Source organism: Mustela nivalis, assembly GCF_964662115.1.
Source record: "Mustela nivalis genome assembly, chromosome: 6".
In the NCBI taxonomy this organism is placed as follows: domain Eukaryota; kingdom Metazoa; phylum Chordata; class Mammalia; order Carnivora; family Mustelidae; genus Mustela; species Mustela nivalis.
The window spans coordinates 125500553-125514366 of NC_139025.1; the positions used below are offsets into that span (position 1 = coordinate 125500553).

At 54.9% G+C, this 13814-nt stretch overlaps 1 protein-coding gene across 1 annotated transcript in view; it reads right to left on the reverse strand.

Annotated features, from left to right (window-relative positions):
* Nucleotides 1–13814, reverse strand: part of KLF13 (KLF transcription factor 13) — a 51172-nt gene that overhangs the window by 19629 nt on the left and 17729 nt on the right. The gene's annotated exons all lie outside the window — the stretch shown is intronic.

The following is a 13814-nucleotide window of genomic DNA, read 5'->3' on the forward strand; positions in this document are numbered from 1 at the left end:
GTGACCACAGCTTCTGACCATATTACAAATGTATGGTGTGGCCTCTGGGAAGGGGGCGGGGGTGGAAAGCAGCTGACTTAAGTATCTTGGGAAAATGGTGTTTTGACCGGAAACTGAAAGACTGCAGACATAAGTAACAGTACTTAAACACTGCTCTAGCTTCTCACAAGATAAACAATTACGAAACCATTTCACATGTGTGCTGGGATTGAACAAACAGGCGACAGCACAGTGAATGGTGGGAGCTGGTGTCTCACTGTTGGAGAAAGAGGTTACAGATTAGCAGAGGGAGGAGGCAGGATGAGTCCTTCCTGAAGGGCTGCCCCAGTGTCTGAGATAGCTGTGTGAATGTATGCTTAGCTCAATGTGCACACAGAGGGCCAGATAAAGAAATTATTAAGGGTATGTACTTGTAAATGGGCTGGGACACAGACATGTTTCCTGGGTCCGTCCACTGGGATGGGCTAGAAGCAGTGACATCCCCAAAACAGGGAGCACACTCAGTACCCAGATCTGGTTTCTAAATACCATTTTCCAGCAAAAGGAATCAGGGTTCCTTAGAGAAATAGGTGATCCTAGGACTAGAACAGGAAAAATAGAAGATGAACTTGATTTATCTTACTAATGCCAGAAAGTAAGGAAGTGCACAAAAACCCAAAAGGATGGGAATGGGTTAAAGGGACAGCAAAACTGACAAGAGTTCCTGGCCAACGCTGGAACAATGAGCAACAAAATAAGTATCTGCAGCAATCACGTGGTAATGTTCTCCCACTGATACAGCCTGATGAGAAGGGTACTTCACCTCTGGTATTTTTCCCCCAAAGCCATAAATCAGTGTCATCGGAAGAAAACCACCAGACGAATATAAACTGAGGGACAATCTACAAAATATCTGGCCACTGTTCCTCAAAACTAAAGGTCATGGAAAACAAGGGAAGTCTAAGAAATTGTCACAACACACAAGGAGCCTGAGAAGGCATGATAACTACAGTTCCGCTAATAAATTACAGAAAACCCATTTCACTCACATTCTGTGATAACTGCAGTTGCGACCATGTAACTCATTTCTAAGTAGTAAGTCAGTACTTCCTAGCCAGGACGAATGGCTGCTATAGCTTCACTTGCTGGGGAAAAGGAAAATGATGGAGAAAACACTTGATTTCTGAGGTTCCTCAAACACTTTGGGAGCACTGGCTCATGCAGTGGTCACCTTTGCCAGTGGGGCCCTTCTCTGATCAGTGCTTGCTGCCTTGAGGACAAATGCCTTGAGCGACCATGACAGTGACAACCCAGTGACAGCTGGGCCAGCGTCTGTTCTCCGTCTCTTCTTTCCCTAGACAGCACGACTGACGTTTACAGCCACAACGCACCCAGAAAAGGTGGTTCCTTTCCGACTCCCTTGCAGCTAGGATTGGCTTTGTGAACTGACTGCGGCCAGTGAGTTCTGGATAAGTCACCGGATAAGTCTCATCATGATAAAGAGGACCACGTGCCTGCTGCCCTTCCTCCCGCCTGGAGAATGTGTCAAGGTTGTAGGACCAGCAGCTGTCATGCGGTCATGGTGGAAAGCACAGCCTAATTCATGTGTCAACAATGTCTAACGAGAAAGATACGATGAGACTTGGTCCCTTGGTGGCATTCTAGAGCTGCTACACCAGCCCTGGATATCACTCTGGGACCTGTAACTGAAGAAAGGAACCCAAACCTACCAACCTTAGGTTTAGACCTTCTTCTTTTCCCGGGCAACTGGGTTCTTGTGAGCTGCCTACAGTTGCTTCAAGATTATTGCTCACTGGTAGCTTGGGGGCTGGACAGTTTGGCTAGTAGATAGGAGCCTATGCGGGTAGGAACTCTCCTGCTACTGAGGGAGGTCCTCTCATTCCTCCCTAGACTTCCCTGCACTGGCCCACAGGCCAAACAGGAACTCTGGATAAACACAGAAGATCACCACCTTCGCATCCCCAGATCTCTCTAAAATGAAAGGAAAGGGATTTTTCAAGGACTAAGTGAAAGGGAAAGGAGAAAACAATAGTAATTTGGAAGCTGGAAATTAGAGGGATGGCAGAGAGAGAGAAGCACGTTACCCTGCAGGATGTGACCTCCCGAAGGCTCAGGAGCTGGCAGTGAGGGTACAGCTGGGCAGAAAGAGGGGGCACCCGACACATCACAGGCACCCGCCTCCTCCCCACCTGTCGAACAAGTTACTGCTGGTAGGTCACGGCAGGTGGAGGCTCCGGAGACTCCAGACACACACACACAGCTCACAGCAGGCAGGACAGCCTCCCCCATGGGGGCCTCAGGAATAGCTTACCTGCTCCTTGCCACCACTCCCAGCCCTCTCCCCACCTGGCCCTGGATTACCCCCCAGGCAGCGGCAGAAAGACACCGGGCCCCTCCGTGCACCAGTCCTGGCCTTTGAGCAGTATCCCCAGAAACCAAGGACTAGGAGTCAGAGAAGTGCCTCTGAGCAGGGCTGTCGGGCAAGCAATCTAAACCAGCAAGCAGAAAAACGCAACCCAATGGAGCACTGGATGTGGTGCAAAAGTAATGAATACTGTTATGCTGAAAATAAAAAATAAAAATAAATGTAAAAAAAAAAAAAAAAGGAAAAGAAATTTAAAAAAAGAAAGAAAGAAAAATGCAACCCAGAGGAAGCAGAGTCCATGTGACCCGGGGGGAAGAAAACTTCTAGAATGGCGAGTCACCACAGAGCTAAGACACGGCACCATGCGGCAAGGACAGGATGCACCTTACCAAGAGACAATCCAGTGGAAACCTGAGTCTGAAAGTTGAGACACATCAGGGGAATATGGCAGAGGTTAAAATCTCCATTTCAGGGTTGGATGAGAAAATGGAGAAAGTTTCAGAGAAAACAGAGCAAAATGACAAGTAAGCAGACGATACAGGGAAGAGGTAAGAAAATGGAAGGCTCAGCCGACCGCTTCAACTCCTGACAAAAGGAACCCCGAGAGCCCTGAGGACACAGAAAGTGGACATCATCCAGAACACGTGCAAGAACGGGTCCCAGAAGCCCAGGGCGCTCGTGGCCACACCGAAGGGACTGCTGTAGGAAACAGGGCCTCGGGCCCAGCACTTCTGCCACAATCAGATGAGGGGCAAGACACTTCCAGACACCAAAGTCTCTAAGCCGTGGCCTCCCACACCTGCACCAGAAGGCAGAGGCATAGGGTCCAGGATATGGGGCCTCAAGATGGGGAGGGGATCTCAGGACAACCAGGGAGCTGCCAGAGGTCTGGAGAGGGACCTCCACCCCAGAGAGAGCCCCGTGGACAGAGGCTGTAAAAACAAGTCACGGACAAAAGCACTGAGAAAACCAAGCAAAAAACGGAGCAACTATTAATTCTACAGAAAAGAAATGTGTTGACACTAGGGTCACCAGCAACTAGCATTCAGGTAATCCTGATCATCTGTAAACACTGAATGCAAAATACCCGGCTAGCCCAGTGAGGCAGCAAGGACAGGGACAGCAACAGGGAGCTCACGTCTCAGCTGCCACTGTGGGAAGTTGACGGATGATGCTCAGAGCAGAAACACGGAGCAGAGCCCCCAGTGGAGCACGCAGTGGAGAGCTAGGATAGTAAATCCCAAAAGGGGCCGCTGAAGGAGCCCACGGCAGCCGCCTCTGGCAGAGGGACGGGAGGAAAGGGGCACAGGCTGGTCCTCGTTTATCACGATGTGCGGCAAGATTTGGTCCATGTGTTACCTGATGCATTACTCTAATACATTTTTATTTTTATTTTATCTTTTAAAGATTGTATTTATTTATTTGAGAGAGAGACACAAAGTGCTTGAGCTGGGAAGAAGGAGCCACTGAGCAGGGAGCCCGGCGCAAGGCTCCATCCCACTACCCTGGGATCATGACCTGAACCAAAGGCAGACGCTTTACCAACTGAGCCATCCAGGCTCCCCTCCAGGATATTTTTTAAAGTGATTTACAAAATGGGGCAGAGATAACACTCATGGTGGCCATGCCCTTCCATGCAGAACCCCGGTGCCATCCCAATCACCATTCTGGAAGCCCTTTGAGGCCGCGGGCTGCGGGTGTTACCCTGCTTTGCTCCTCCCTGGACCCCCCCCCCCCCCCCCCGCCAAGGAAAGCCCTTCCTGGGGATCCGGGCCTCCTCCCTTGCCTACTTGTCTTACCCCAGTAGCACTTCGGGTTGTCTTTGTTGGGACTGCTTCCGAATTTCCATAAATACCCATTCCAGGACAGTTCAGCTCCAGCTCCCTTCTGCCTCCAAGGAAGCACTGCCCTGAGAGGGTGTGGCCTGCACCACGTCCCAGTCTAAGGAGTACTGGGGGGGGGGGGGACTTCAGGCTGTGGCTTTCTTTACTCCATATTTAATTAGTGTTATTCTAGCATTAGACACCCTGGACTTTCATTTAAAAATGTGCGGCACTGAAATATTAATGAATAAAATGATACGGTGTCTGGGATTTCCTTGAAAACAATGGGGGGTGCTGGAGGGGACCCTGGGGATGTGGGCATTCGTTACATGGTCCTCTCACGGTCTCTCTGTCTGACACTTTCCCTACGGCAGGGACATGGGGTGTAACCACAGGTCCAGCCTGGGGGCCCCTCTGCTCACTGGATTTCAACCCTCCTTTGGCTCTCCCAAGGCTGGCTCACTGCACCCCAGGCAGCTCTCTGCCCGCCCTCCCGTGGGCAGGCAGACACCCTGCAGGCCTGGCCAGTGCCCTGGACTCGCCACTGCCATTTGTCCACGCAGGCCCAGTGCTCACTCCCACAGCTGGGAGAGCGGAGGGTAACAGGCAGGACTGGGTCTGGCCAGGAGCCTCTAGCCTGATGCTGTCTCTAGGGCCTCACTGTGGCCACCAAGTGCCATGTCTGAGCCCAGACTGTGCATGCCCACTTGGTTACTGGAGCCTGGGAGCTCTGGGGAGTTCCTGAGTCTGTGCACTAGGCAGGGGGGCAGGGGTGTTGTTGTCCAAGAAGCAGCCTGGCTTCCGCTGGAAAGGAAAAAGGGGAAAAAGGGGTTCGGAGCAGAGCGCTCTTCTGCATGTTCGCACCTTGTGGTTGCTGGGCCCCTGGCAAGAAAGGGGCTGGGGGAGGGGGCGTCCTGCCTGCTGAAGGCCCCCAGACACCTCCCCCCGCCCCTCCCCCATCCGCCTGGGGTAGGGGGAGGCCAATGGCAGGGAGCTGCCCCAGAGAGCACCCTGCCAGATCACTGTGGGAACTCTGGCCACAAAGGCCACAGCCCCCCTTCCCGGCAGCTATTCTCGGTCTGTGTCTCCCTTTGGGGGGGAGGATAAGGGTGGAAATGATCAGAAGCTAAAATTAGCAAACGGCAAACAATTGAGGCCAGGAATCTGAGGTCAGCTGAGGATAACGGTTTGTTTTTTGCGGCCCTGAGGTGGTTTGAGCAATAAAGGGAATTGAAAATGAAAACAAATCTGGAAGCAGCCCAACCCCTGCAGGGACCAAGGCAGACACTGAGTCAGGCAGGGGTAGGCCAAGGCAGATAGCAGGGACTTCACTCAGCCCAAGCCCCCTGCAGGACTCCCCTCCTCCCACAGGACTTCCTGCTGTTTTCCTCTGAGCCAGCCTTCCACAGCCAGGAGGACACCTACAGCTGTGAGTTACAGAAGGCTCAAAGGGTTCCCCAGGCACTAGTCTGGTTTTGAATTCCACTCCCAGGAGGGCCAGCAGAGGCAACGGTAAAAGCCCCAGTCACGGTGCCATGTAACCAGGGCTACGGGCCTCAGCTCTGCTTCTGCGGGCACCTACCTTTTCAGAACCCAGTAAACTGCCTAAGTGACGGGCAGCCAATCGGCCCAGCGAGGGTCTGTGGCACACAGGGCCACAGAGCCAAGCCTGAGCCTGGTTCCCTGCCTGGCACACCTGCCCCACCTTCCACCTGCACACCTCTGGGAGACCCGGACAGAGCTCCTGACCACAGCGGGCTGTGAGCCAAGGGTCCGGGGCCCCAGGTCAGAGGCAGGCAGTAGTTTTGAGTCCTGACTGCCCCGAGGGGGGCCAGCTGCAGACAGATGGGGAGAGGACAGCCCGGCGTCAGCACTGCTCAATGGTCAGGGGGCTACCTCCTGCCCAGAGCTCCAAGCAACGACCCTGGAGTCCCCGTGCCCAGGGGTCCTAGGCTTCTATCTGGATGTTCACAGCTTGGGCCCTGGAAACAATGTCCTCCTGTCACTCCTAAGGGCACTCATCTTGGCCCTGTGGTGCACAAGACTTTACACGGTCTTTTCCTACAGCGCATGGGAGCCTAGAGAGCCTGGAGAGCCTGAGCCTGAGCCCTGGGGACAAGGCTCCTGCCTTCAGGACACAGCAGGTGCCCAGAGGCTTTGCCACGGGGCCAGCCCCAGAAGAGGGGTGAAAGCCACACCGAGTGACACCACTGCCCATGTGTGCTCATCTCAACAGTCACCCAAGCTGCTCCAAGACCTGCTCTCCAGCCATACCCAGGCCAGGCAGGCCGCGTGCGGCTTGTCCCTGACTAGGCCCTCCTCACCAGCGGGCTCTGCATGATTCTAGCCAGCTCCGACCAGAGCCCAGCTGGCCAGCAGGTCTATGCGCTGAGCGGGGCCGAGGATGCTGGGAACCAGGAGAGCCAGAGGGACGGAAAGGTGAAAAGTCCAGGGCATGTGGAGGGCCCCGGGTGGACTGCGGGGCTGAGAAGAGGGATGCGAACCCCTGGGTGTGGCTGGAGCCCTCAAGAGGAGAAGAGCTCCCGCAGCCCCCTTCCCAGGCTGGGCGCTGCTGTAGGAAAACTCCCCCCTTTTCCTAACCATGAGCTCTCCAGACGCCTGTTGTATGAGGCCACACCACACACACTACTACAACTGTGAGCGTCCAGAGGTAGGGGACGCAACAGGGCAGTGAGAGGGTCCCAGTGTAAGAGTGGGCCTGGGGCTTCTGTCAACTCTGTAAACCAACTACCTCGGTTCACGGTGGACCCCTTCCAGGTCTCTCAGAAGGCTGCCCGCCAGGGGGCCAGACCGCGGCTCTCACGTATGGCTGTGCTGTTGGGCTCATGCTCCCTTTTCCCTAACTGCACATTCCCCTACTTGCTCCCAGGAGTTCATGCTGTGAAAACAACAAAGACAAGTCCGTTGTGGAGTGCCCTCAGTCATGCGGTATCCTGGAAAAGCAAGTCGCTGGAGGCGTCACAGCCACCGACCCCCAGGGCCTGTTTAGGTTACCGGAGATGACCGTGAAAGGCCAGGTCAAAAAACCTGAAAGGCCAGGTCAAAAAACCAGTCGGCATCTCAGGGATGTGATCATGACAGAATGTTCCAGTGGGAGAAGTACGGAACATGAAATGACTTCTGTGAAGCAATCCTGAGTTTTGTACGAAAACACACAGAGGCAAAAATGTTAACCGTGGTGACTTGTGGGCAGGTGGGACTAAAGTTATTGATATTTCTTCATGTTTGTCTTTCCCTTGATACTTCACTGTTTCCCAAATCCTTTTTCATGAACATGCCCAACTTTTACAGAGATGAAAATGAATGCAGTGCAGCCAAGCCAGGCCTTAGGCAAGCCGATTTCTTGTGAGAAACAAGAACACACATCTCACCCCTCCCACAGCACCAGAAGCCAGACCCCGCAACGGGAGGAGCACAGTTTCTGACTGCTGGCTACACCCAACTCAGAAGCTGCCACAGGTCCAGGCATGGCGGATGTGGGTTATCTTGAAGGGCAAGTCATTCCTGCAGACGCTGTGGGATTCTCCACTTGGATGTCCACCAACGACCCCCGTCCGGTATCCTGATTCTCACCGCACCACCATGTTCCTACACAAAGGCCATGAAAAGCTAGGCTCCTCACCTATTCCAAATTACTGTAGCCCCAAAAGCACGCTGGGCCCTGGGTGTCAGCCTGGGTTCTAGCCTGGCTATGAGGCCTCCTCTTGATGAAGTTCTAGAACCTAGGTGAGGTTCGGTGGGCTGAGGTCCGGAGCCGATGACCAAGAAAGAATTCTTGAGACATCTTTGGTGCAAAATGATGGTTTATTAAAGCACGGGGACAGGACCCGTGGGCAGGAAGAGCTGCCGCCCCGGGTTGTAAGGGATGGCAGGTTATGTACCCTGCGGTTGGGGGAAGGTGAGGGGAAGGGAGGTTTCAATGGAGGTTTTCATATGCTAAAGATGCCTACAAGGTGCCAGGATGTCCCAGGCCTACCGGAGGCCTTGCCTTTGCAGCTGGATCAATGTTGTCTTTAGACCAGCCATTAACATTAAGATAGTTGGGAGACTTTTTGGTGGGTTGTCACAATCCTTTGTTAGTGAGATTTAGAACATTTGTAAGCCAAGGGAGACTCCTGTCTAGCAGGATTGTGAGCTCTGCAAGTTAACTATTTGCTTATTGTTCATGGCAGTCAGGGCTGCCTGAGGGATGCTACACATATGACAGAGGGAGAGTGGATGGAGAGGGGGGTGCAAGGCGCCAGCTATTGCTTTGTCTTCAGCCAGCCCCATGCTCCCTCATCACTCTGAAGCCTGCCTAGCGGACTGTACCCAGACCAAAGTCACCCTGTGGATCCTTTGATATCGAAGAGAGGCCGTGCTACACACCAAACCGTGTTCTCTAAACACTGAGTGGGTGAAGCAGGTGCAAAGCACCAAGCCCTAGGCCTCATTTCTTTTACCCCACATCCTGGGGGACACAGCTCCCTATACCTCAAGTTTAAGCATCTGATGAAAACAGAACCTAAGGGGGGCGTCCCCGCCTGGAAGCTCACACTTCCCCCTGTGATATATAATGAGATGCAGTTCCCAGATGTCTACCTGTGACCCAGACAGAGGAGCCCAGAGCAGGTTCTGAAACATGGGCCTGCGGCACCTGTGGGACCTGGTTTTAGCCCTCCTGTCCCCTCCCCAAGCTAGGATCCCGGATCCAGCATGCCCACTCCCTGACTGGGACTTGAGCAGACTCTTCCCCTTCCTAGCTTGCAACCTGCACACTGGTTTAAAGATGAAGACCACATGCCAAACCACCCTCCCAGTTCTGGGAGGTCAGGGGAATTCTCTGTAGGGCTTTACTTGGTGGAGAAGAGCCACATCATCCGCAGAAATGTTCACAAATTCTGCAAGAGCTTCTCAGAGGACTTGGCAGTTTCAGCAACAATCCGAGTACCTCTGGTTCAGCCAAGGACACATGGCCGATCACTTGTTCTACCATCTAGCTTCATGTGGAATTCCAGGGACATCTGAACTTGTCTGCTTTCTGTTAATTCACACCCGACTTTGCACTGGCAGGAGGGGTGCTGGAAGCTGTGACGGCTCCCTGCCCCTAAAGCCCTCCAGCCCCAGGAGAGAGAAGCCTAAAGCTACCTCAAGCACCTGAGGACCCTGGCTCCTGACTCAGGACCCCCATCCGCCTGGTCCAAAGACAGTAACCCAATTCTGGCCCACACCCGCCCCCCAGGGGCCTGGCGGGCGCCCAGTTCCTCCTCACCACCTGCTAGACCCCACCGAAGAAGGCATTGCCTGCGTGATCACATAGCCTGTGGGAGTATCCGAGGTGAGTAGAGGCTGGACGCTGCCAGTGCCCAGTCGGGGGCCTGGAGACTCAGGTCCAGTGTCAGGCAAGGCATGAGTCAAGTGCACTTTTGATCCCTGGCCTCCCTGACTGTGCACCATTCAATTCAGGAGAGAGTTGCTCCTCCCACCACAGCCCAGCAGGACACATGCTTAGCATGCTTATCACATGGGCCAGGCCAGGTGGCTGTGGGGGAGGGGGGGCAGCTGCTGTGGGCCCATCCCCAGCTCTGGGGAAACAATGCCTAAACCAGGACCTGTCTAAGTCAGGAAAGCACTGGGCAGCATTTCCATGGTCCCGGGATTCCCCAAGAAGGAATTACAGTCACAGACCATGACCCTTCAAACTCAGGCATCAAAAAGCCCCTGCAAGTGGGGGTGATGGGCCCCTGGGGAATACAGCATCTCACCCAACCCATCTGCACGCCCCGGCTCCTGAGACAACATCAGGAGCTTAGGCTGTACCCCAGAGCCCAAGCACGGAGGCTTGGCTACAGCCTGAAAGAGGAAGCTAGGAGGGCCCTGAGCAGGCCGGCCATGTGCCGCCTTCGTGGTCGGCCATGCCGTGGGCTCCAGGATGGGCTTCCTGGGCTGAGTGGCAGTGAGTTACCAGCTTGCCGGAGGTGAGAACGGCCGAGCAGCAGTGCCCTCCAGGAGGTAAAACCACCTGTGCTGCTTCACCTTGGTTTTGACGCTCTATTTGCAGAACTGTTCGCAGCTACCGAACACTTGCAGTAACAATCTGTGTGCGTGTGCCATGCACGACATCTTTCTTCCCAGAAAGCACACAGAACGGGCCGACCCCCAGACCTTCAGCACAAAACCAAGCTCACAGGAGTAGCAGGGCCTGCCCGCGCTTGTCGGCTTCTGCGGCCTGCTCTTCCTCTGACGCGGGACTGCTCCTGCGGCCGTCCTGAGTAGCACGGCCCACCTGAGCATCTTCCACTTTTCTCCACCTGCAGGAAAACCTGGGGTGGGCTGTGCCTTCAGCCACAGATGCCAGGTGCCCAGATGAACAGCAGGAAGCTGCCCGAGTTGAGGCAGATGCTCCAGGGGAGGGAATAACCAAGCAGGAGACAGCAGGCATGGAAACACACATCTCCTCCTTGATGAGGGAGCAGGAGGCTGGCTGAAGACAAAGCAAAAGCTGGCACCTTGCACCCCCTCTCCACCCACTCCCCTCGGTAATGTGTGTGACATTCCTCAGGCACCCCTGACTGCCATAAAGGAGAAACAAACAGTTAACTTGCAGAGATCACATCCTGCAAGACAGAGTCTCCCTTGGTTTACAAATGTCCTAGAGATCTACAAACAAAGAAGTTACCTTATCAATAGCACAATTTCCAGAGGCAAATAACTCAGTTCCTCAAGCCCTAAATAAAGTTAAATTTCTTCTAAAACCCAAATCTCACTAACAAAGATGCTTGATAGCAGAAATGTGAATGGCTTGCCAAAAGACAACATTGATCAAGCAGCAAGGCCTCCCATATCCTGGCACCTTGTAGGCCCTCTTTAGCATATGAAAGTTCCGTTGAAACCTCCCTTCCCCTAACCTTCCCCCAACCACAGGGTAACCTGCCATTTCTCGAAACCCAGGACAGCAGCTCTTTCTGCCCATGGGTCCTGTCCCCGTGCTTTAATAAACCATCTGGTTTTAATAAAACCATCTTGCACCAAAGATGTCTCAAGAATTCTTTCTTGGTCATCGGCTCCAGACCTCAGCCCACCGAATCTCACCTAGGTTCTAGAACTTCATCATCCTCAGTGTGGACCAGCTCCATCCCAGCCTGGAGGGTGCTGGCCCCAGGAACGTGCACTTTGGGAGAAGCCAAGTAGATGCCTGAATGTTCCACCAAAGCTGCCCATGGAGGAGGGGCCATGCACACAGCCACAGCACCTGGGAGGCCAGGGAACCCAGAAGGGCAGGACATGCCAGCTACCATGACACCTACTTCATTCTTCTCCCCCTGGTTTCCCAATCACGTGGACTCCCTCTCTCTTCTCCCCTTTTCTGGTGCTCCCCACCCCAATCCAGACTCCGGAAGCAAAAGGCTGCTACAGGACCTCTTTCCCCACCCCACCATCTCTCAGGAGCAACACAATCCCCTCTATCTCCATGACCCAAGGGGGCTTGTCTCTCATTGCCAAGGCCACGCCTCCTCTCTGCAGACAGGCCCCTAGCCCTCCCTCTAACTTGTCCTCTGCTACCCAGCCTGTCAGGTTTCCCAACCCCACCCCAATGATGGGGCAGCTCCTCCCTGCTCCCACACCAAGCACAGTCCCCCTGCACACCAACCCCTCAACAATATAAGCATTGCTCAGAAAAGACCCCCTCTCCCCAGTACCCCCACCCCGCCCAGATAAGCACCAGAGATCACACCTCCCAGACCACCCATCCGTTCAGCTAGTCTCACAGAAATCAGTCGCCTAGTGGCCCTGCACTCCCCAGGTGGTTCCCAGACTAACCTCCGAAGCCTTCTCCTTGGAAGCCTTGGTACTGCCAGGACAGTTCTGGGGGAAAACCTGCTGATGCAGGAAGGTGTCCAAACCCGTACTCCTTGCCTAACTAACCTCGTTTCTCAAGCCTGCGATTACTCCTCGTCCTACCTACTGAGTCTGGAGCCCTGACACAGACCTGACCCCACCACACTTCCAGCTGAAGGCCAATGACCAAGGGACCTGAGATTCCTACCTAGAGCCCCTCTGTGCTTGACTCTTCAGGCTGGCCCCCCTCCCCTGCCACCCACCCAAACCACCACCCCAGTCTGCACTTCCCTGACCTCAGCCACCTGGCCGCTGACTCCAAACCCTGATTGCACCGGGTGGGAGTGCAGTGCCGAGGGGAGGGCAGTGATGCGCCAGGCCCAGCTACCGAGTGCCTGGCACATCCCTGTCTAGAAACTGCATGGTTCTGAGGCACAGGTGGTGTTTTCATTTCTTCTTCCAGTTGAAGATGATGCCTTTGAAAGAGAAAAGAAGGTACGGAAGTGAACCGCTGTGACAAAGCAGGTCACTGCCTCATGGGAGGCCCACCCCAGAGCAGAGGCTGTGGTTGTGGGGGAGGAAGCCCCTAGCCTGGGAGCCCCGGAGACCCTGAGAGGCCAGGAGACCAGGAAGGACCTGAGGAGAAGGAAGAGAAAGGAAAGGTGGCATGGCGTCACGGGCAGGATGGGGATGTAGGAGCACAGGGTGCAGGCCTGTGGGAGACAACAAGGAGCCACGCCACGACTGGGGAAAGGCCAGAGCAGGGCCTCGTGTGCAGGCTTCCCGGATCCAGGAGGGATGGCCCAGGCCCAGGCTGGCAAAGTGAAGGGCCTGCTGAGGACAGCTCTGTTCCTGACTCAGGGGGTAGGGAGCGAAAGCTCCAAGTTTCAGAGAAAAGATGAGGGAGCTTTCTGGGAACTAGGGATGGGTGATCTTCCCAGAGACAAGAGAGTCAAAACCATCGACCTAGTAGTATTCCCTGCAGAGCAGGCCTGGATTCCCATGCGGATAGACCGGAGACTCATGAGAGGCACTGGGCAAATGGGGGCATGTGCCAGGACCAGGGCTCACACTGGGCACACACACAGGCACTCAGGTGTCCTAGTCCCTCTGTGCACAAGCTCCATCTGCATTCTGGGGATGTCCTAGGACATGTCTGCCCTCTGGTACTTCTCCTTCAGAACCGGGATCAGAGCAAGCTGATGTGTCATCACTGCCAGTGCTGGGAAACCTTACCCAGGGGGCAGCAGAAACAATGAGCTGGTGGGAGCGGGGTGGGGGGAGCAGCTAGAGACCCCAGCGAGGTTGGCCCATTGTACATGGGTGGTGTGAACGGGATTTCACGTGGCTAGAAACATTTGAAGACCTTCCACCAGGTTGGCTGAGCAGACACCCTGGGGCAGAGAACTGGGCGCTGGCCCAGCACTGCTCTGGTCAGTCCTGTGACAGGGAGGTTCACCCCTGGTCCCGGTCCCGGAGATAGTGCGCTGGCACAACTGGGCACGGCAACCTCAGGCCGCAGGAGACCTAGCCTGGCATCTCTGTGATGACACCCCTGGGCACAGCATGCCAGCTGGGTGGGGCACTGCCAGTCCCCAATGAAAGGCGGCTACAGGGGCAGCTCACTGCTCCGGCTCTCCTCACACTCACTTCCTGTGTGCGACCCCCCCCTCCCCTCGGTCACACACTGCTGGGCAGACAGTGCTCACTCGGGCCTGGATCTGCCCCCCCACCCCGGGCCTTCTGAGAAGGCATGTGAAGGAGGGACAGACCTGGCTGAGTGGGAT